This window comes from Gymnogyps californianus, chromosome 1 (genome assembly GCF_018139145.2).
Source record: "Gymnogyps californianus isolate 813 chromosome 1, ASM1813914v2, whole genome shotgun sequence".
In the NCBI taxonomy this organism is placed as follows: domain Eukaryota; kingdom Metazoa; phylum Chordata; class Aves; order Accipitriformes; family Cathartidae; genus Gymnogyps; species Gymnogyps californianus.
The window spans coordinates 40,704,648-40,728,393 of NC_059471.1; the positions used below are offsets into that span (position 1 = coordinate 40,704,648).

A 23,746-nucleotide genomic window follows, 5' to 3' on the forward strand; every position below is an offset into this window, starting at 1 on the left:
TTCTAGCTCCCATGTATAATTCCCACATATAAGACTTTTTCTAACTGAATTATGGGATCTGAGTAACTAATGTCCTAATTGTATAACTAGCTGCTATTATTACCCAAGCTGAATCCCAGTCTGTTCACCTAAATCTGTCTGTCAAAGCACAAAGCATAATTACTACGTAAAAGTCATCATATTCTACTGTTAATTTTCCTTTTTCAAAGATCACACTACAAATTCCAGCATCATTAAAGAGCTTAGACTCTTATGCACTTGCAAAAACTGCCAACCTAATTTTGAAAATGGATATAAAATGCTCTTGGGAGAAAAAAAAGAGTAATTTCCTTTAAAATATATAAAAAGCCTAGAATCATTTAGCTAGAAACATAGGAATATTCTTAACTGCCAAGTAACAAAAAGATTGTTCAAAAGGTTTTCTTAAAAATGAGGAAGATATATATTATTTTCTGCTACCAATGCTTTTCCAGTGCTTTCGAGTGTGAGTTTATAATGGGGAGTGAAATTCAAACCTCAGAGAAGGTTCACGTATTCATTGATTATCAGGCCAGAAAGGATCATTAGAATATCTAGTCTAACCTTCTGTATGATATAAGATTTCATGCAGTTACTCTTGATTTGAACCCCATAACTTGTGTTTGTCTACAGTGTAGTTTTCAGAAGGTTGTCTTGGAGAATGCAGTTACAGATCATATCCAAGAATGGAAAGTTCTTATTAGAGGCTGTACTTGCAAAGACTTTTGAATGGCTTCTTGAAATGTCCATCTCAGTAACTGAAAATCTTTGAATCTTTATGTCTTTTTATGTAATAGGTCAATGTTAGAGAGAGAAGTCACCAGTTCCTACTAAGGATCCTGGAAGAAATTGCACAGCACTGTGGTAACCAGACTTAGATTAACAGAAAATTACTGTGTTTCTACATACACTACTAATAAACTTACTGCTTAAAATCATGTGTTTTTGCAGTTTCTGTGGCACAGATGTTTTTATTGCAGTGCATTGACTAGAACTAATCAATATTTCATTTGAGCAAGCTAATACAGCTGTAGTTTAAACACATATAGATCTTTAAATGTATATTTCAAGTATTTTGCTTAGTCCTAGTCATATATGGATATACCAGATGATAAATTCTGCTGTATTTCAGAAGTCATAACAGAGTTTTAAGAACAAGCACAAGACTTTCTTTAAATTGAGATCACAAAATATTATCTTTGGAGAGTTGTGGTTTTTGAGGAAAATGCATTAAAAAAACCAACAGTCTGTAAGTCAGATATAAAAGGGTTAGTTCTACTCCATTGTTGAACCAGATAGCTTCATACTAAAAGAGATAACTGAAATAAAAATTTCAAGAACAATACTTGAAACATACAAAATAAAATTCTAGTTTGATTTCTTTAGCTGAAACTCCTTCATTGATTTATGATTTGGGATTAGGTCTAAAGCTGACTGGAGTCTCTCTTCAGCTTCTGTTTCCACAAAGGTAAAAATCAGAGTGCCAATATCCATAATAATAAAATTTTAATCCAGGATGTTGATAGCTTCAGGATAAGATAAATTCTTTTAAAGTTTCTATGCACTGGGGTTAAGCTGTTGTGACAGCAATTTCCAAAACCTTGGAACATCTAAACTCTATCCTTGATCTGGCCTTGAATCCAAGCTCTCATTTAAAAAAAAACTGGATCCTAACATCATCTTATTGACCCATCTTTTGATGGGCTGACTTCAGCTTGGTTATATGCTGTAACCACATTAGTTTAAAATTCCCACAGCTTTTAAATAAATGTTTAGTAATGACACCTACTCTAGTGAAGCATGCACCATCTGGCTACGGTATTTTGGCCGTACCCATGAAATATATCTCCATCCCTTCAGCAAAACCATAATAGCATACTCTCCTTATTATTAAAGCACACACAGTTTGTAACTCTGTATGTCACATAAACCTGGCAATATAGCATGGTTACACTGAATAAAACAAGAGCTTATGCTATTAATCTTTCAAGCATGTTTTCCTCTTCTTTTTAGATAAAGTCTTATTAAAACCTCAACAAAGTCTATCGGAGCAACACCTTTACAGCATAATGTGGAAGTTCCATTAATGAGTTCTTGCTGATCATCTCAAGAGGGAACAGGTGAAGGAGTTTTTCACTATACTATTTTGCATGCTGCTGCCAGCACTCTGATAACTGACACACTAGTTCAAAATGGCTGCTTCTGGCTTTCCTGGACAACAGGGATTCTTTTTCAAATGATACCTAGAAAATAGGTAAGCTATTTAAAACTGTAAAATGAAGATTTCCATGACACTCTGAAACAGACACTGAGATACAGGAAAAAAATTCAGGAAATGGATTGTGGAGAATGGCCTCCATCTACTTTAGATGACATATAATTCTCTGAAGATTGGATATCTGAAGAATCTTTTAACTCTGTTTTGTTAGTTCTTATCTAGAGTAGATCATCAGTAATATTTTTCAGTAATAAAATGATTCGAATAAAAATTGAGGTCTTAGTCTTAAATACTTAACGCTGAGTTGTTCAGTGTACTGCACTTTATAAGATTCTTGTATTTAGTTGAATAGAGCTGAAACAATAGATAAGCTTTGTGTTCTGAGATCATGGTGCCTTTTAAAGTTTAAACTTAATAATGAGTAAATGGGTAGAAGTGAGTCAGTTTAGAATTTATGTTTTCAGAAACCTATATTCATCTTGCAAGTCAAAGGAAAAAAGAAAAATCTGATTCAAGGAAAAAACTAAGGCTCTTAAAAACTGCTGTGTCCCAGCTATAGAACTGGCATTCCTCCATTGCACCAGAGATGTGCTTTTCCAGATAATGGAAAGAATGTCTGCAGAGATTGCAGTAGAAGGTAAAAAATCTGTGGGTGCCTTCCATGTCTTTTTGTTACAAAGAGAGGATGTGTGGGTCAAAGTAATACGATTACATTCCATATAGACATACTGGTAAATTTACTGGAAGGAACTTCAGAGAAGAATATCTGTGATTGAAATCTCAAAGGTGCAAAGACTGCAAAAAAAGTAAGTAACTTTTCCTGTGAGAACTTCCTCAGTCATTTAACATCTGAAAACTAACCTAACCAGATGGAGCCTCAAGTTCTGAGTAGAATGAAGGAACACATACACAAGTATCTACACAACATTGGTGTCCTGGCTCAGTGACTGCACACATGCACATTTTGCATTTTCATTTTTTCAGAGTTGGCTTTATTACTTTTACAGTTAATGTTACTTTAAAAGAATGTTAAAATAAACATTAATATTGCTTAAAGGAAAAAGAGGAAAAATATGTGAGAAGTTGTATTTTGTTATTGATCATGGTAAAACAGTGACAAAGTACTGAGCTGCAACTTGACTTATTTGGCATAATGTGTTCGTGAAAGTGATTGGCACAAACTAGTATGCCTAAAGAGAGTATCAAAAACCATGTAGGAATTTATAGTTACTAAAACTTCATTCCTTCATTCACTATAAAACTCTGCTTAAAAAATCTGTTTTAAAATGTTGTAGAAAACTGGTGTCATATTTTCCTCTCAGGCTTTTAGCAGCGTTTTTCAGGTAGCATCTCTTACTTGCCTCTCGCCTAAGATTTATTGACAGTAGGGACTGTTCTACCTTGTTTGATATAGAAGAGTTTACATTACACAGTATTTGTGCTTGTTTGCTACCTTATACTGCACATACTTCTCAGCTATCTCTTCTCTCTCTTGCTAGTTTTACATTGCTATCTTCTCCTGGTCCAGCCAATACATAACTCAGTTTGAACTAAAGACGGGTTCTCATTTACCAAACATACTGAAAGCTAGCATGACTGCAATACCATCAAGAATAAAACAAGCGTATGCTTATGAAAACAATCATGGAAGTGAAGAAGCCTCTGTGGCAGGTGCACCTGCCCCGATAAAGGCCGAAACTTCTCAACCGCGGGAAGGAAAGAGTTAAACTGGAAGCCGCGGTTTGGGGCCGAGCGGGGCAGCAACTGTACGCACAGTGCCCCAAGCCGCGCGCCCCAGGTACCCCAGCCCGCCAAAACCACCTCGGCCAGTGAAACCCCTCGGTTGAGAGAAGTTTCCAGACCACTGACCATAGATGACCACGAGCCCCGATCCGACCTCGGGTATAAATGGAGCCCCGCCGGAGGGCACATGGAGTCAGTGCTCCTCGGAGCAGCGGGTCTGCAGCTGGGGGCTCTCCCCGTGGGTTGGGACGGCGCCCACGGAAACTCCTGCAGGGTGAGAGCCTCGCCTTATCGGTGAGTGACTGCGCATTTTGAGTCGTCATTCTAAGCTTAGCTTTGGTTACGGTTCGTGTAGTACTAGTTCCCAACTGACATCCTGAACCTGTAAACAAGTTGTGTTTGTCGCAGTCTTATGACCTAATATTCCTGTTTCATCTGGTCGTTATACCTCAGTACAACATAGCATTCCTGTTGAATTTGACCGTTACATATTGATGGCATTAATGAAAACTGACTTTCAAAATATGTTGCTATCAGTCTAGTGTTTCTGCGACAGCCTTACATCAAATAAATATTTGATCTGTTTTATTGTCTCCTTTTTTATATCTACTTGTGTGGTGGGTTGTCCATTGTTTAGGACAGTTCTCTTCCAGAATATGTGATTACTCAAAATGATACAATCTTTTCAGTGTACAAGCACAGGTAGAATTAACCTAAAAAAGTTTATCTGCACCAGTGTTAGTTCTGTGGTCAAAAGCTGTCATCCAGACTCCCTCTGCACTTGTTGGACAGAAATAAACACCTCCAGACAGTGATTCATTTGGGGTTAGGCTTTTTTGGTGGTTTTTTTGTTTGTTTGTTTCTTTGGTTGGTTTTTTTGGTAGGTTTGGGGTTTTTTTTAGATTGGAAAGTATTAAGCCAGTAGGATGATAAATCTATTACCAAAAGATTGTTTTTAAGGGTATAGTTTGCACCACAGAATATAGCAGGAATCTGGATAATTTTAAAGTTTTTAATTAACTTTTAAATCTTGAAGTTATGAAAGACTTTTTCCATTCCACCTGTTTTTTCTTAGTAGCTACCCCTGTAGTTACCCCGTACAGTAAGCAATAAAGGTGCCATTACTGTTGTTATCGTGAGAAATATAAATCCTGTATTGCTCCCATCTATATGGTTGGTCTGTTATAACAACTTGGTCTGCTGATGTATGCAGCATCATGTATTAAAATTTTTAAAGGAGCATTGAACACAATACATCAAAAATTAAAGGTGCTATCTTGCTTAATTAATTAAGTTCTCTGTAAATGTAAGCATTTTTAACTCTAAAGTAGGCTTTATCAAAGCCTATTCAAGATAGGCTTTGATAAAAGCCTATCAATACAAGTCTCAGCTTCTGTTTCACCCTCTGTCAGCTCCATCTTTATTTCCATATTCTCCTAACAAAGAAAGTGTTGAACTAGTGGTTAGCAGATGCTGTACGTGTCCTAGGACTGGTTGCTTTGGAGTTCTTTGAGTAGTCCTATCTCCAGGAAGCTGAGAAATTTTCAGGAAAGCGTGTTCTACATACTGTACACACTTATTTCCAAGCCTGACTTGATCAAGTTTCATATCACTGTCACTGAAGTTGTATGTGAACAAATCCATCACATACTACTTCAGTATTCCACTTTATCATTCTATACAGTTACCAAAAGCCAAAATGTATCTTTAAAAAAAAAAATCTTCTTATATGAGATTTATCATCCTACTGGATTAATATTGCCTGTTATAAGAAAATTTATAGGACTAACAAACTTGGGATCCTATTTCATGCCTTGATTGAGCTCTTTTTCATCTTATGGAAAGAAAATCCATTTGTATATTGCTTCTGTCCTTATTCCAGCCTGATTTCATCCCATTTCCCTTTGAGCTACTTCTCCCTTACCATCCTTGTTATCTAAGAAGTCAGAATGTCCCTTCTTCAGTTCTGAACTGAACACAATCTTGCTTTACTCCCCTCACTGTCTGTAGCCTACCATGAGGTTCAGATACTATAATCTTCCCTGCATGTCAGATAGATTTCTCTCAGCTCCTTGTAGCCTGTCTGATAGACTACGTCTATACTGCTAAGAAGGGAGTCAGGGATTCCCTTACTGCTACGGAATTGTTACAACAAGTTAAAACTAGCTCAGCCAAGACTAGGTCAGAAGAGTTCTGTGCATCCTGAGGGCTGTCAAGTCAGTACAAACACTATTGCCTTTGATTAGAAATGGAAATATGTTATTTACCAGGATGCAATTTCATTTGTAAATGTACTTGAAACTGCAAGTGATTTAATCAATTATATGTTTCAAAAGCTTGCTAAAGAAAGTAGGTTCAATTTGATGCACAGCACATGAAAGCTTCATCTTGAGAATTTGTCTAGTCAGGTATTAATTTACGTATTTTGTAGTTCTAAATATTTGGAGAAAAGTAGTTATAAACTGAATTACTGAACAAAAATCTGGCACAAATGAAAAACATGAATTTCTATTTTCTATATCTAAAAGGTGCTTTTAGGTCTATTTCAGACTAATGCAGAACTTGAAGATTTATTTGGAAGCACTGGGTAAAAAGAAACATGAATGAGACCTTCAGTCAAATATTTTAAGTGTTATCCGAAAATACCAAAGTATTAACCTCAATAGAAGCAATATAGTATCTCATGTGTAAGCATATTATAGTGTCCTCTGTCATGTGTGGCTGTGGCACATTGATCTCATGGTGAAAGTGTCACAGAAATACAGAAATTTCCTATTTAAAGGAAAACATCTTTGAAATTCCTCAAAGGGAAAACTGAAATCATCCTGCAGAGATCTCCATGCAGCAGTTCCAGACTTTCTACAGAAGATAGGCACTGTAAAGAAGTGGAAGTGCAACATTACCCTTTTATCTGGAGTTACTATGTGATATATCAGATGAAAAGTCAGTGCAGTTCCTCAGAAAGTAGTGGCCTAAGAATTCAAAGGTGAGAGATTAAATTTAGTCATAGAAAGCATAAGCCTGGTAAACATGCTAAAAGATAACGTAGATACTCACAAAGTAGCATATAAAACAATGTGGTTAAAAAAGATGGTGTTGTGCTTAGAAATGCTATTCTTTATGATTTCATATATCAGTGTTGTTAAAGATATTACAAAAACTGGTAGATTTAGGATGATACTGTTTCCAAGATAAGGCCTTTCTAAGATAAGCCTTTACGGTGAGACATAGTACACATACAAAAAACCAAAATAATAAAAAACACTTATATCTCTTAATAGACACTTTAATATAAAGGTAAACTTTCAAAATTTAAACTTTCAAATGAATTTTTTTTCAGGAAGTTTAATAGTTTGACAGCTAGTATCCACATTGTACAACCTGAAAATGCGTAATCATTTTCTTAACATTTATTAAAGACTGCTGTATCAGAGAATCTGATTTTTTTCTTCAAATGGATCTCTAGGATACTAAGACTTACCAAATCATAATGCAACTCATGTAATTTGTGTGCAGATGTGCTTATATGTCCAACAGTCTGTCTGTGTGTCCCTCTTCGATGAGGTGTGAACCCAAAAGACCTTGAATGTAACATTATAAATGTATCAGTCTGGGGAAATGCTTTGATCAGTGCTCCAGATGCATAGGGCACTCCTTTTTGTTAGTTACAGGGCTTATACATCTACTTGTTAAAGGAATATTACAAAATAAAATAATTTTAAAATACAAGGTTCCATTCAGTGCTTTATCAATACAGTATACTCATTATTTCGCGAAACACTGTACATAACAATTTTTTTCTATACATCAGAATTGAGATTATATCAAAAGTCAATTTGTAAAAAACCAGCATTTCTGGGAAAAAAAAAGAAAAACAAACAAATAAAAACTGTATACATTGAAAGTAACATTAGGAAAATACCAGGTACATATTTAACTGTGTTTACATTGATCAACCTGTTGTACTCTCTGGGGGAAAAAAAAAAAACAAAGAGAAACAAAGCCACATTGGTTTCTTTTAGCTTCTGTTTGCTTCTCTTTCTCTCATTTCTCATCCTTCTGTTGAGGCTGCCTTTTTCAACCACATCTTTTCTTTTCCACATTTCTACAACCATCCAGTTCCACTAGCAAACCCTAGTAGCAATTAGTAAATGGGCTGCACTTCCAGAGGGACTGTCAGCAGTTCCTCAGCAGGGCCTTTTTTGTTTGTTTCTATCCATATTGATACAACTTTTTTTTTTCCCCTCTGTCCTCCCTCCTTTTCCCTGCCCCCTCTTCCCCAAAGCATCTTCATCCATGGACAATCCACAATAAAGACCTGGAACTTGTAGAAGCAACTGGAAGCAAACAAGAGCCATCACTGTTACACAGGGCAGGTAAGTGGAATATTAGTGTCCTTCTATATACAGTGACGCTTCAGGCCTTTCTCAGTGCTGCATAATCCCATTTTTCTGAAAAGGTTTTAATTCATAATTTAATTCTATTAGTGGAGGAAATAGATTGATGTGTTTTCAAGCAGACGACAAGGAAAGACAAACTATGCTTATGGTTAAAACTATACCCAGATTTAAAAAAAAATATTCTGTCATTAAAAACATTAGATTGCAAACTGGAACATAGAATTACTAAAATATTACTTGATAAGTGACAAATTTATGCTGCTCATTGATCACAAACCATTTCCATCACAATTTAGAATGAAGGATACAAATCACAATTATTAAATGATATGTTTCCATGCAATAAACTTAAACTATCAGGCAGCACATATAAAAATAATACCTGACTTCTAAAGCCAGTTGTTCTGATTCTCATTTCCTTCAGGTGAATAGAGAGGAAGAAGGCTACACTAATGGCAGATATTCTTCCAGAGACTCCCTACCTACGAAATCAAGCAGAGGCAGGCATAGACAGGCATACCTGTGCTGGATTTCTACCTAAATAACACGAGCAGGAATGTGTCAGTCCATAGCATCACTGTCATGGAACAGTGAGACATACCTGTGCCTGCTGAAAGTGTTGCAGAAAGAACCGCTACGGTTTTTATACTCACATAAGCCTGGAAGCTGAGAAATATATTTGCAAATACAATGGACTTTTTCTTCCAATAAACCATTCTTAGTCTTTCAAAGAGCAATATAGACTTAAGTAAAATTCTCTTTAGTATTTTCATTAAGTGCTATTTTGCACCACAATTCGCACAACAAATAATTAAGTCCTAATATCATAAACACATTAAGTTTTCCCCATCTCTCTCATATATCTGGATTTATGATTTAGAGTTCTAAAAGGGCAGTAAATACGTCTGGAACACCTTTTCCCTTTGAGTAGGTCTGTCAGAATAGAGAAATAACCTAGTTTGGTAAAAGACAAGAAAGTAAAGCTATTCAGTCCTTTCTAATTACACTAGTTGTTTGTAACTACAGACAATTTTTTCCTAATCACGGGAAATGGAAGTTTTACTTTAGTTTCATTCACATTCATATTTATTTATTATTGCTATTGTTGTCTTGGTATAGAATCCTCAACCCACTCATTTCTATTACAGAAAATTTCCTTAGAACTTTTATTTACATACAAAGAAATAAAAACAGCTTTTGATCCAACTGCATTATCTGTCATGGGTTCCTTTTGTTTCCTGATTTGCTTGGATTTTTTCTTTCCCAAGGTTTCTTCATTATGCCTGAAGCATGTCCTTGTTTCCAATGTCTGCTATGTAACTCTAATGTCCCTCAACACAGTAGGACAGGCCTGGGAGTCTGATGTTGTATTTACTGCATGAACAACAACTTAATTAAGTCGTGCTTTAGAAATATCATCAGTGCTTTGTTGCTAGTATTGCACTTGGGCATGTACCACATTGTTCTGACAAACGTGTTGGGAGAATTGCTTTGTAGTTCGTCTTGTTTCTGGAGCACTACTGGCTAAGGACCCTGGAACAAATTGTTTCTATTGCACAACTGGGGATAACGCTCGCAGTTCCAAAAATGAACACAAAAGAGTCAGGATGAGGACCAAAGTTCTTTCAAAGCAGTACACAGTCTGAATCAGAATTAGACCTACTTCATTTTCATTGATATCTTATATGCCTGACATAGGAGATTATATTTCTTTTTTCCCCCTACTTTAATAATACAGAAAACCCAGGATAAAATTCCTTCTTCCATTCCTCTTTATATGTACAGCTAGGCAAGGCAGGAAACTAGAGAAGAAAGTACTTTATTATGCATTCTATGAAAGCTGGACCAGCGTTTTGTGTTCTGTTCAATTGCCTTGCACTCTGGGTGGTATATTCACTTGCATCACGTAGGTGTAAATGAAACCAGTTGGGCTTGATTCTCCATCAGTTTTCAGCAAGTGTAATTATTTGTACCTTTGTGAAGTAAGTACAAGGTGAATGTGAACTAAGATAAAAAAGACATTTTCACAATTACTGTCCTTAGATAATGTGAACAGACTGCAGTGCTAGGAGCATCAAAGTGGCAGAGCCCTAACGAAGGAAGACTAAAGCTAGTGTTCAGAGATTACTTAAATTCCATAAAAACGGAATGCTGTAATAATTATATGGGAAAACTTGTGGATATTGGAAACAAGGATGAACCAAAACCACGAGATTCCTAGCACTGTAAACCCACAACTGCTAACAGAACAGATAGCAATAAAAGGTTTCACAAAGTAGAGTTTAAACTAGATGTTACCTTCAGAACTAATTCTGTGCAGTTCATATCTCTTCATATATAATTAAATAAATTATTTGAAAAGTCTACTTAAAATTTCTGTTCTAAAGTCTCTTCATGTATTTACTGGTTCTTTACATGTTATTGTTCTAGTTGGAATACTAGACTCATAGAATATCCTAGTTTAGGCTGGGGTAGAGTTAATTTTCTTCTTAGTAGCTGGTACAGTGCTGTGTTTTGGATTTAGTGTGAGAATAATGTTGATAACACTCTGATGTTTTAGTTGTTGCTAAGTAGTGCTTATCCTAAGTTAAGGATTTTCAGTTTCCCATGCTCTGCCAGCAAGCAGGTGTGCAAGAAGCTGGGAGGGAGCATAGCCAGGACTGCTGACCCAAACTAGCCAAAGGGGTATTCCATACCATGGAACGTCATGCCCAGTATATAAACGGGGGAGTTCGCCGGGAGGGGCAGATCGCTGCTCAGGCATTGGTCAGCAGGTGGTGAGCAATTGCATTGTGCATCACTGTTTTTTTTTTTTCTTTTTTTTCTGCTTCTTTTTTTTGTTATATTCCTTTTGATTACTATTATTATTATGATATTTCATTATTACTATTGTTAGTATTATATTTTACTTTAGTTACTAAACCGTTCTTATCTCAACCCAGGAGTTTCACCTTTTTTCCCCGATTCTCCTCCCCATCTCACTGGGAGCAGTCAGGGAGTGAGCAAGTGGCTGCATGGTGCTTAGCTGCTGGCTGGGGTTAAAACATGACATAGAATCACAGAATGGTTTGGATGGGAAGGGTCCTTTAGAGATCGTCTAGTCCAACCCCCCTGCCATAAGCAGGGACATCTTTCACTAGATCAGGTTGCTCAAAGCCCTGTCCAAGCTGACCTTGGACACTTCCAATGACGGGGCATCCACAACTTCTCTGGGTAACCTGTTCAATGTCTCACCACCCTAATTGTAAAAAATTTCTTCCTTATATCCAATCTAAACCTACCTTCTTTCAGTTTAAAACCATTGCCCCTTGTCCTGTCACTACAGACCTTGGTAAAAAGTCTCTCTGTATCTTTCCTGTAAGCCCCTATGTGTTTTTTTTTTTTTTTTTTTCTTCTGTCTCTAAGTAAGCATCTGCTCAGTTTCTGGCTATCAGCTTCTTATAAAGATAAGATAGCCTCACACAATTATCCATATACCAAGCCCTTGTTATATTCCTCTGAGTAACACTTATGTTGGTAAATGTATGTGAAAGGAGTGTCTGCTCTTTTAAGGGTGTCTAGGCAACAACCTTTTCAATGCAAAAAGGGATAATAAGTAAAGTAGGAAGCCATAAACAGGAACATACAGAGCACAAACCTCACTGACAAGTGATAGGAGGGGCCATAGGAGAACCAAACCTGGTCAGTCACACTAATTGATAAGGGTATGTGGGATTGTGAAAATGTTTATTTCATTAAGATTGTCTGATCAAGAACATTATCAAATGGTTTGCTAGGGAAAATGGGGAAGCCATTAAAAAAAAAAATGTACAGAGACACAAACCTGACAGACAAACATAATGGAGACAAAGGCAAGAAACAAACCTCGCCAGTCACAGTGACTGATGGGCTATCAACAAACTGTAGGCAAACCAAGACTTTGCAGCTGATAAGGATGCAAACCTGAGGGTCCAGGATATTGGGGGTGGGGGTGTGCGGATCAGTGAGGCTGTGCCAGCTGGTGCAGGGAAGGGGGATAAGGGAGGAACAAAGCAGGAACAGACAGAAAAAGGTATAAAAGGGTCCAGTCGGGTGCAAAATGGGGCCCATCAGTAAGCTTGTCTGGTTGAGCCCTGCGTGTGATCACCACAGTCTGTCCTGTTTTATTAAATCCTTTCTTAATGACCTCTCTGTGTAATCTCACTCTCTATCCCACGTGTGCCAGTGCTGCAAGGACTCAGTGCCAGCTGCTGGGGGGACCAGCGTGAGGGGAGTGCATGCCAACTGCTGGATTCAGACCAGGGGTGTGGGCACCCCTGGCCTGTGGTGTCAGCTACTGGAGCCAGCGCGGTCTTTAACCTCTAGCCCCTGGGGCAGGAACGGTGTGTGTCCTGAAAAACAGCTACTAGAGGGGACCGGGATGAGTGAGGGGCTCAGCGCTGGAGCAGGAGCGCAGGTCACAGCCCATGTGCCTGGTGCCAGCTGCTGGGGGTGAGGGTCTATACCCTCCCCAAACTGGATGTGCATAGTGTGTGCATGTGGATTCGCTGGCAAACTCCAAGCTGGACTAGCTGGCGAGTTGGGGACCTGTGGGGCAGGTAAGGGGGCCGGGATCCAGGCAGGGTGCCAGGCAAGCAGAGGGGCTATGCCAGTGCTCGGGGGATCCGCGAATGTGCGTGTGCTTGTGAACTTGGAGAGTGTGGTGTGTGTGCTGCACTGGTGACCTTCTGCCTCTGCCAGCCCAAGAGGAGGAGGGGACGTGGCTGTCTGTGCCTGTGTCTGGTGTGAGTCCTGAATCTGGGTGCTGCTGGAGGCAGTGCCTTGTCTGAAGCCATCTGTGTAGCTACAAGCTGTGGCCATGTCTGTGTCCTCTGTGTGTGTCCGTGTGTGTCCGTGTGTGTTTCCTTGTGTGTGTCTAGGATACACACTCAGTACTGCAGCAGCTTCACTAGTGCAAAGGGGACAGCAGCAGCCACATCCCTCAGCCTGGCCAGAGTCCCCGGGTCCCCGGGCACCAAGCTGGGCTCCAGCAGCTGGGCAGGAGGGTCCTGGATAGAGGCAGCTGGAGGAGGTGGCTGCTCCTAACTTCTCTTAACTATATACTTCAAATCTGACTGGTTTCTGGCACTAGTACTTCTTTCCCTAAGGACGCTATGACCAAATAAATAAATACTGGTCCAAACCCCTCTTTCAAATTAAAACACAGTTTGTTCTTTCTCTCAGAGGCTGAGTTTAGTAATACAAATGTTAGACCCAAAAAAAGCATTCCTATGTCAAAAGACACTGTGGTTTTCACAGCAACTAGAGAGTTTTTATACATATTTATACATGTTTGTGACTGATGCAAAAATCATAAGCCATAGTGCAGTGATCTGATCCCAGGTTCTCTTCCTTCCATAACCATGTTTTCATCAGCAAACCAAAGAATTAGACTCTTCTTTGCTCAGTTTTCTCCCCAGTTTCTTCTAGCCAGTGCTGCAACCTCAACAGAAGAGACAGAGAAATGCTTTCTCAAGATTGCTACTAACCTTATGTTCAGGACAAGTACCTGAGGAACAAGACTTGCCATGAGCTTCAAGGTAAAGTTGCTGAGGAGGGCCCCAAACCTTTCCCACATTGTAAGAAACTGCTAAGATCACTACAAAAAGTAGTACTTAGGGGACTAACTACGAGAGGATGACTATTTTCTCCTCTGTATAGATCCTACCTTTCTTCCTATCCTGATGATCTGCACTCTGTAAAGATGCCATTATTTGTTGACTGTGGAAGAAGATTAGATGAGATTGCTGTACACATAATATTTAGATGGTGAAAACCTGATGGGTGATGACAAGAATCCAACCCTAATGTTCTTAATCTTTAGTAGTTAAAGATAACTGTTCTGCGGTTCAGTAAGTAGAGTTTCCTACATGTAATGGCTCCCTAGAATCTATAAAAAAGGCTAAAAACCTTGTATAATCACACCATTTGTCCAATGTCTCGATAGTCAAGTAAATGTAATACTACTCTGTAGTCCTATTACTACAGAATAATTTAAACTCTGTCTCAGGTAGCATTTCTGTTACCAAGTGTGTTACCAGACAAAGAGCTAATCATTGAAATCTATTTTTTTGTATGTCTTGAAGATCAACATGTCACACTGATGTTTCAATACATAATAAATATGTTGCACCTATTTGATAGTAGCCTTTAGTCCCTAAGGCATAACATTTGTATTTAACGTTAACTAGCACTAGACTATCAGACTGACTCTTAACAGGGGGACCGTGTTTAGGGAACTTGGGGCCCATGCAAATTAGATTTCCTTAATGTTTTCTGCAATTGTTTCCCTGAGAGGCTTGAATATTCTACAGCCTGTCTATTGCCATAATAGCAATACAACCGTAGATATATCAGCAGAACCCATGTGTACAGAAACTGTATGCCAAAAAGGACTTTTTTCTGTTAGCAAATTTGCACAATTTCCCCATGTAATATTGGTTAAACCAATAAAATATCTGGTTTTAACAGCTCAGACATTTTGCTCCAAAACGGCTGTACTAGCAAAATTATACAGTGTAGTCCAGGTCTGAATTTACTATTTAGGTTATGGTACAGATATTTTCTACCAAAAACATGATATAAAATATTAAAATATTTAATCCATGTAATGCTAAATGATGCTATTTTTTCCTTTCCCTCATTAGATCTTTTGGTTGTAGAAACATCTGCAATGTCCTGAAGAACAGCTTCATTCTTTCCATGGCTTGGATTTATTTCATGTAGCTTACATTGTCTACACTGCAGAAGTCTCTGTCTGAGCTGGTATCCCTGCCATCCTTTTGTACTTAATGAAGGGAAATAGCCATGCATATGTTGCAATATCTTTTATTTGATTTAGAACTCTAAATTAGGTCTGCAATTTAAGAGTACCTATTTCTCTTCATTGTCTATGATGGGAAACTAACTCCATAGAGCCATTTATACTGGAGTATAAGTGCTTGAATTTTATCATATGAAGTGCACACCTTGTAACAAACATTATATCCACCTATTCTGTGTTCACAATGCCAGCTCTGTAGAGAAAGGACAATTGTCTCGATATGTGTTTGTACCATGTGAAAACCAGTAAAGTCTTGATCCGTGGCAAATGTTTTTAGGCACCATGAGTAATAATACAGTGATAAATAGTATTAATACTTAAATGAATAGGTATGGACAAGTATTCTGTTCTGTAATATATACTGGGATGCAGGATCCATGAAAAATAAGTCTACATAAATTATGATAACAATCTGTCCAAAATTCGCATTGAAATCAGTGGATATGGTTGTTATATGAATTTATAGAAATGGATAAATGACACACTATAGAAAAAAAAAGTATAGAGCAATTTTTTTGGTCATGGGGCTGAAAAATACTTGTTAGGATTTTCTGTCAAACACTGCTATTTCTGTAACACTATTTCTGTATTTCTTTAAGAGACTGTAGTCTATGTCAACAAGCCTATGGGGCATTTCTGTGAATAAACAAATTCTAAAAAGAAATGTAGTTTTGACAACTGTGTCATTGCTTTGTCTTTCAGACTTGATCATCATTTCAGCTTTATATTTGGCCAAAAGCATGAAAATAATTCTTTCAAATTGGAGAATTATATCCTTTTAAGCAATCCTAGGTAATTATTTTCCTGGATTTCTTATGACCTAAGTGGTTGTGTCAGAGCCCCGTGCTTTGCTGAAGCACAAAAGCAGAAATTTTTTTAGCTGACGATGTTTTGTCTCACACTATATAAACAAAATACACCTATTTTTCATTATTAGTACTTCTTCTATTCATTTCACAGGTACTATAATAACTATAGAATAAAATATTGCAGTATCAGCACTTAAAAAGTTATTATTGTATAAAAATATGAAGTTGATTCCACAATATTAATAGTCATTTTGCAAAGGTAATATTTTCTATTTCTCTTTCTGCTTTGAAATATGATTCTAGATTTTTTACCCATATAGTCATTAAGATTTACCAGAAAATGTAACTGCTATTAATTGTGGTGTTAACTTTAGGAGGGTAAGTTCCCCTTTGTACACCTCCTGATTTGTGAACCCTGAACATTTTTGATCTCTTAGCCATAATGTAGTGCTAATAGTGCTGTAGGGTATTTTTAAGCATTAGTTGTTACAACACACTGCAGCAATTACTAAAATTATGTGCTTTTTCTTTTTTTCCTCTTGTCTTTTTTTCTTTTAAGCTGTCTGGACAGATCTTATGGATGTATTCAAACATGCACCAGGGAATGTTTGCAAAGCTTTTATGGTGTGCTTTAAGCAGCTACACATTTTTGGTTTTGAGAGAGAGTTTTGCCCTGGAGGAGAAATGCTTCAGAGATAAGAAGAAAGGGAACACAAGGACTCAGAAAAAAAGTTTCGCAAATGTGGAGAATGATTAGTACAAAGGAAGGAGGAGGAGACATCTGTTGATTAAATGATTTTTAGAGATAATTAAGTGCATTCATCCAGAAATAACAAACATTACACATCGTTTGCAGGCACACATGGCTTTCTTGAAAACAAGAGAGAATTAAACAGAGCCTACAAAACAATCAGCAGCTTGGGGCCAGTCAAAACTGTGTCACTGACATGACCTTCCAGATTTTGTACAAGCTTTTGTAAAGTAGTAGTAGCAACCAGGTGCTGTGCTAAATTAAAAGGGTCTAAATATAGATGTAGGAAGCTGAAATGAGGCAATCATTTTCAAAACTATTGTTCAACTTTTCATTTCTCAAGTAATCAATTAATATTCACCATTAATCATAATTCCATTTATTTCTGTCATTCTCACCTCAAAAAACTGACGTCTGTTTTCCAAAACAGGTTATGTATTTTTATAAAGAATTCTTCCTGCTGAGAAGCTTCTGATACTTTATCTAATATGACAGAGGTACAGAGAAGAATTCAAGGACAAGATGCACTGCAGTTCAGAGGAGCGATGTTCTGTGAACTGCAGAGTTAGGGTTACTATATATCTTAAAAAGCAAAGAATAAACAGAAAGCTATGTTAGTGTGATTTTTTTTTTTGCCACCATCATTTTTACTTGGAGTATTTGTGATTATTACTATGTTTGATACCTATTTATACTATGATGTCACTTAAATAGTCAAAAATTGTTGGTTCTTCAAGAGAAAGGACTTCTGGTCAGAGTGGTCTTCAGGAGTTCATGTTTCAGAGTTAGCACTTGGAAAGAACTTACTTCCAAATGACCTGACATTGACAAATATTTGAAATAGTTACCGTTGCAACCAAGTTTCACCATGTAGAAAAGCCATACAAGAATTTTCACCTCTGCTTTTCATTCCAGTCCCTCCTTACACATATTTACGCTCATGTAAGTCTTTGACTCTGGGCTCTGTCTTCTGTTCTTGTAGGCCGCACAGAGAGCACCAATAATAAAACTGAGAGGAGAGGGGGGGAACAAAAAACCAACAAAACCATTTATACCTGTAGCTAACATTTAATCTCTAAACTTACACATTTTCTGTATGCAATGCTAGTTTGGGATCAGATTCTATGAAGCAAGACGTGTTTTGACTAGAGTATTGTCTGTGGATGTATTTGACCAAGGTAGACACATGGTGGACAAGTTTGACCTTAGGTAAGTCACTACTGACCCTTTTTCTGACTGGCACTTTATGAGACAGTGTGGTGGGTTGACCTCGGCTGGCCGCCAGCTGCCCACCAAGCCACTCTATCACTCCCCCTCCATCAGCAGGATAGAGGGAGAAAATACGGCAAAAATCTCATGGGTCGAGATAAGGACAGGGAGATTACTCACCAATTACCATCATGGACAAAATAGTCTTGACTTGGGAAAATTAATTTAATTTATTGCCAATTAAACAGAATAGGATAAAGAGAAATGAGAACAAATCCCTCCACCCCTCCCTTCTTCCCAGGCTTAACTTCATTCTCAATTCTTCTACCTCTTCCCCCTGAGCAACACAGGGGGATGGGGAATGGGGATTGCGGTCAGTTCATAACACTTAATCTCTGCTGTTCCTTCCTCCTCATACTCTTTCTCTGCTCCAGCATGGGTTCCCACCCACGGGAGACAGTCCTTTGTGAAATTCTCCAACGTGGATCCTTCCCACAGGCTGCAGTTCTTCATGAACTGCTCCAGCATGAGTCCTTTCCATGGGGTGCATTCCTTCAGGAACAGGCTGCTCCAGTGTGGGTCTCCACGGGGTCACAGGTCCTGCCAGAAAATCTGCTCCAGCATGGGCTCCTCTCCACAGGCCACAGTTTCTGCCAGGAACTTGCTCCAGTGTGGGCTGTCCATGGGCTGTAACTTCCTACAGGGCACGTCCAACTGCTCTGGCATGGAGTCCTCTGTGGGCTGCAGTGTAGATATCTGCTTCACTGTAATCCTCCATGGGCTGCAGGAGTACAACCTGTTTCACCATGGTCTTCTCCATGGGCTGCAGGGGAATCTCTGCTCCAGCACCTGGAGCACCTCCTGACCCTCCTTCTTCACCGATCTTGGTGTATGCAGGGCTGTTTCTCTCACATATTCTCACTCCTCTCTCCCAGCTGCTGCTATACAACATTTTTTACCCTTTCTTAAATACGGTATCACAGAGGTGCTACCAACATCACTGACTGGCTCAGCTTTGGCCACCAGCAGGTCCATCTTGGAGCCAGCTGGAACTGGCTCTGTCCAACATGGGAGCAGCTTCTGGTGTCTTCTCACAGAAGCTACCCTTGTAGCCCACCCCCCTGCTACCAAAACCTTGTGACATAAACTCAATACGGAGAGCTAAAAAACCCACATATTGGGGTGAACAGATGAACTTATGAGTCAGGCCACTGCTGGTATTAGAGATGACTAAAGCTCGACGAATCAGCAAGAGCCCATGCAGACGCTCTGTTTAGCAAGGCTGAAGGAATGGTCATACTGATACACAGCGGTAAGCTACAGGGGAACTTTTCTCATATGGTTAGATTGGCCAGAATCAAATCAGTTTTCTATTAAATTATTTGCTTGTTTAGTTTAAATTTCTCCATTGCAAAACAGGAAATAAAAGTAGTGCTGGTAAGGCAGCTGTTTACTTTGCTACAAGAAGTTACAGAAAATCCCAGAAGTGAGTATCCGGTTCATCCAAAAGACTTCAGGAGTAAAAACTATGGTAGGAGAGTGTTGGCATTCAACATGTAACCAAGTGCTCCTGCAGATTCCAGGCTTGCAGTCCTTGAACTTCAGGAAAAGACATAAAATAGGCCAAATGCTAAATAGAATGAGCTAATTCTCTGCCTAAACCAGTTCTTAAATAGACCAAGGGATTTTGTTATTTCCCAGCCGTAAGAAATATAACTGCTCCTTTTCCCAAAGACTAGACTCTTCTGTGTATACATATGGCTATTTTCAAATATGTGCTAAGTAGAATGTGTCTTCCCTTTAAACACATACAATGTACCAGTATTTTCCTTACCTATTGAAGACAATGTGTTACCATAACCAAGCCAGTATGTTATCATAATCTTTACTGATTAAGAAGGATCAGAATGAGATTACAAATAGATTAACAGATTTTTAAAAAGCATCTAAAAAAATATAAAATTTTTATTTTCACAGATTTGAGGAAAGGATAACTCATTTAAAAAAAAAAAAATCCAAAACCTTAGACCTCTGTCTAAGCTCATAAAAAAGATTGAAGACAAATAAGAGACTTTAATTTTATATTTTCCTATTCTGTTTCTCTACTGCATCTGTTATCCCACAGTTTTTACTCTCCTGTTTTCATTTGTCAGGTACCTTTATTTATTTTTTTAGCACAGGCCAAACTCTTCTTCCCTTTTTCAGAGAGGTAAATTTGTTTGCTTTTTGACTGAATATAACCAAATTTCATATGTAATATTCTATCATACTGTAATATGAGCCAGATGTGGCCATTTTCCCAATTTTCTTCATTCACGTGTATTGATACATGTCAATACATGCCAATGTACTTGTCATGTATTAATACACTTTCAGCTCAGGCAAATGATTACATATTTACTAAATCAAGATATGTGCATGTTTATTTACCTGAGTTCCTTCATGTAATGAAATACCACTGTAGGTAGAACACAGACCTTCTAATTTAGGTAGACAATTTAAACACTCTTGTAGTAAAAATTTAGATGCCTGCAAGAAGAGGAGTAATCAAATTCCCTACAGAGGCAGTAAAGATTCAGATTCTAATTTCTGCATAAGAACTGGTAAGAAATGCTAGGGAAACACACCATGTTCACCTACGTGAATCAGTTTTTTCTTATCACCTTCAGAGGATAAGACTTAATCAAGTAGGGGTTTTTCTTTCTAATAGAAAAAAACAAAACAAAACAGAAGTTGAAAATAGCATCTGAGCCTACCATGGTTTTTGTAATCTCTCTACAGATAGTCCCATCCCTACATGTGAGCCCTAACTGTTGTATAAGATTAGTTTGCATTCCTCCTAACTCCATTACACTCTCATCCGTGACTGCACAGTGATCTAGCCTCAAAAAATGTAAGATCTCCTACTGAGGATACTCCACAGATTGGTTGTCACAGCAGTGCCCTAGGAGATGCAAGTTCAAAGCCTTTCCATCTGACAGGGTCAAAAAAACAAGCTTACAAATTCCTACTTCATGCTTAAGCTACATCACAGCTATCAAATGAGACATGACGTTCATACACAAATTTGACAGTGGCAAATCACATTCATGTTTTGGGGTTTCTCAGTGGACTTGGACCATGCATATGAGTCACATCTGAGTTCCAACCTGAAGAGAAGTACCTGTTCCCTCAAAACAGGCACTTCTGAGCAGGCATGACAAATTAACTGTCATTGGCAAGTGAGCTTTCAGGCTAAGAAGAAGAGTAAGTAGTGAATTTCAGGGCAAAGCAGTCCTGGAAAGTAGGCAGACTGAGATGCTGTGTGGCACTGAAGAGGGTTATAGGTGACTAAATTCCAATTAATGAGGATTTTTGTCGATTGAACTCCATGACATGAACAATCTTGTCCTCTTATTTGGAATCACAAGACAGTCTAAGCACCCTGTATTTCTTACTTGATTCAGCCTTAACATATACTTGTTTTTGGCTTCATTCTTCCTCTGTCTCTAGTATCTATGTCACAAAATCAAGAGATTAGAAGCACTTTCTTTTTAAATAGCCATTTTTTCCTGCCTTTCTTATCTGCACAGAGTTATCCCATGTATTTATGCTTTGTCCAGTTTGACTTAAATGATCCCACTAATATAGCTTTTTCCTACTACAATTATAGTCTAATACATCAAAATCTCAGGCTTGGAAATTTCTGATCTTCGCATCAACTTTGACTGCTTTAATTTCATTTTATTGTTTTCCTACCACATATGTTTCCTACACAGAAAACACTACTGTTTTCTGTGATCCTTTCCATTTCTATCTTTGGTATGTACATCTTTGAGTGATAGCCAGAGGATTATCATGAAGCTTTTTTGCTGTCTCTTAGCGAATCTGTGAATACTTACATTCTTTTAGTCTCTGCTTATCTTAAGTCAAATCAGCTTAATTCCCTGACCACTTTAGTTGCTTCATTCTTCTCAATTCATCAATGTATTTCTGATAAAAAGGTGGCCGATGTGAATGCAGGCTTGAATCTTATCACTATGTATTTAAAGTAGTTGTGTGAGATGATAGGTTTTGAATCACAATGAGACATCAGTCAAACTAACATATTACGAAGGTTACATTAGCTCCTGAAAAATTTACATTTGCCTACAAAAAAAGAGGGATACATCTTAGAGTGAAGAACTGTAACTCCTGAACAAAAGCAGATAAATCAGACTTGATGTCTTCTAACGCCTGTAACCTACACAAGTTGAGGGAGGACCTCAGCTGTAAACTCCAAGTAGTTTCAAAAAAATGAAGCCATAGTTTTTAAAAGTTAGTAATCAAAAAATACAGGAAAGGGAAAAAATCACTAGAAATTACATGAGTACTGCCATAGTAGCACTTCAACTTCTGAGATGCTTGGGGACCTCATCTCTCATTGAAAATAAAGGTGATTGATCAGTTTAAGAAAAGGACCTTATTAGATCACTCTGTTTTGTCACCCCTGCATATAATTCAAAAGATATGAATAGCTTAGCTAGTGTCCCAGTTTTTAATTCCATTTCACGCCTCCAGAAGTTCAGGTCCCCTTCAGAAAGGAAAAATAAGACTTTACATTTGTTTGATTCCTAAAGGAAAACATTTATATGTAGGTACATATTCTTCCAGACTAGAAGTGGAGCTTATCTGTACCTACTGGGTTCAGTTTTCTACTCATCTATCAATAATTTAAGTATTTCAGAAGTTCTCTAAATCAGGAATTTTTCTTGTGTGTCTCCCTCATACCTATACACAAAGAAACCTATTTACAAACTAATAAATTGTTTTTGCGAGTATCAGGCTAGAAACAGAAGCCTAGTAACTGCTTTTACTATTGGAATCACACACACACGTGTGCATGCAAATATATAGAAATATGTAAGCATATATACCATATATAAATGTATACAAAACAGATATGTAATATGTATATATTTTAATATATAATTTATATTAAAATATACATATAATTTATAAATTCTATGTATATTTAAAAAATAGCATAAAAAAGAAGTCTTTGTTCCCTTTTAACAATGTTGTGATGCAGGGACATATCTGTGACCAGTGTTCTATTACATTTAAGCTCATAAATGTAAGCATTATTCATTTTAATGTAGCAAATGCCTTTTCTATAATAGCTATGTAATTGATGCTAAACGAACTATGCTGATGGCTGTGCTTTTTTTTGTTATATATTTTTCAAAGGTGTGGAGAATAAAATCCACTCTTTATGACCTTTTTTTCTCTGTTTAAGCCTGCCAATCAGTCATGCCAATGAGTGACAATTAGTATGTTTTTTCTTGTTTATTATAAAGATTTTATTTTCATTTTGGCTGAGTCCGCAGATTATTTCTGTATCTACCTGTCGTGGTTTAAGCCCAGCTGGCAAGTAAGCACCAGGCGGCTGCTCACTCACTCCTCCCCCCACCCCAATGGGATGGGGAGGAGAATTGGAAGAAAAAGGTAAAACCTCGTGGGTTGAGGTAAGGACAGTTTAATAGGACAACACAAGGAGAGAAGAAGTAATAATAACGATAATACTAATAAAAGAATGTACAAAGCGAGTGATGCACAATGCAATTGCTCACCACCCAGAATTCAATGCTCAGCCCATTGCCAAGCCACAATTCCTCCTCCCCCCAGTCAGCTCCCCCAGTTATATACTAAGCATGACGTTCTATGGTATGGAATACCCCTTTGGCTAGTTTGGGTCAGCAGTCCTGGCTGTGCTCCCTCTCAGTTTCTTGTACACCT

General features: G+C 37.8%; 1 long non-coding RNA gene across 1 annotated transcript; it reads left to right on the top strand.

Moving 5' to 3' along the window:
- The first annotated feature begins 4,234 nt into the window (after window positions 1-4,234).
- On the top strand, window positions 4,235-9,590 carry LOC127029470 (uncharacterized). The gene is made up of 3 exons (XR_007768201.1): window positions 4,235-4,273; window positions 8,265-8,355; window positions 8,804-9,590. It is a non-coding gene; the product is annotated as an uncharacterized LOC127029470 (long non-coding RNA).
- Window positions 9,591-23,746: the final 14,156 nt, after the last annotated feature.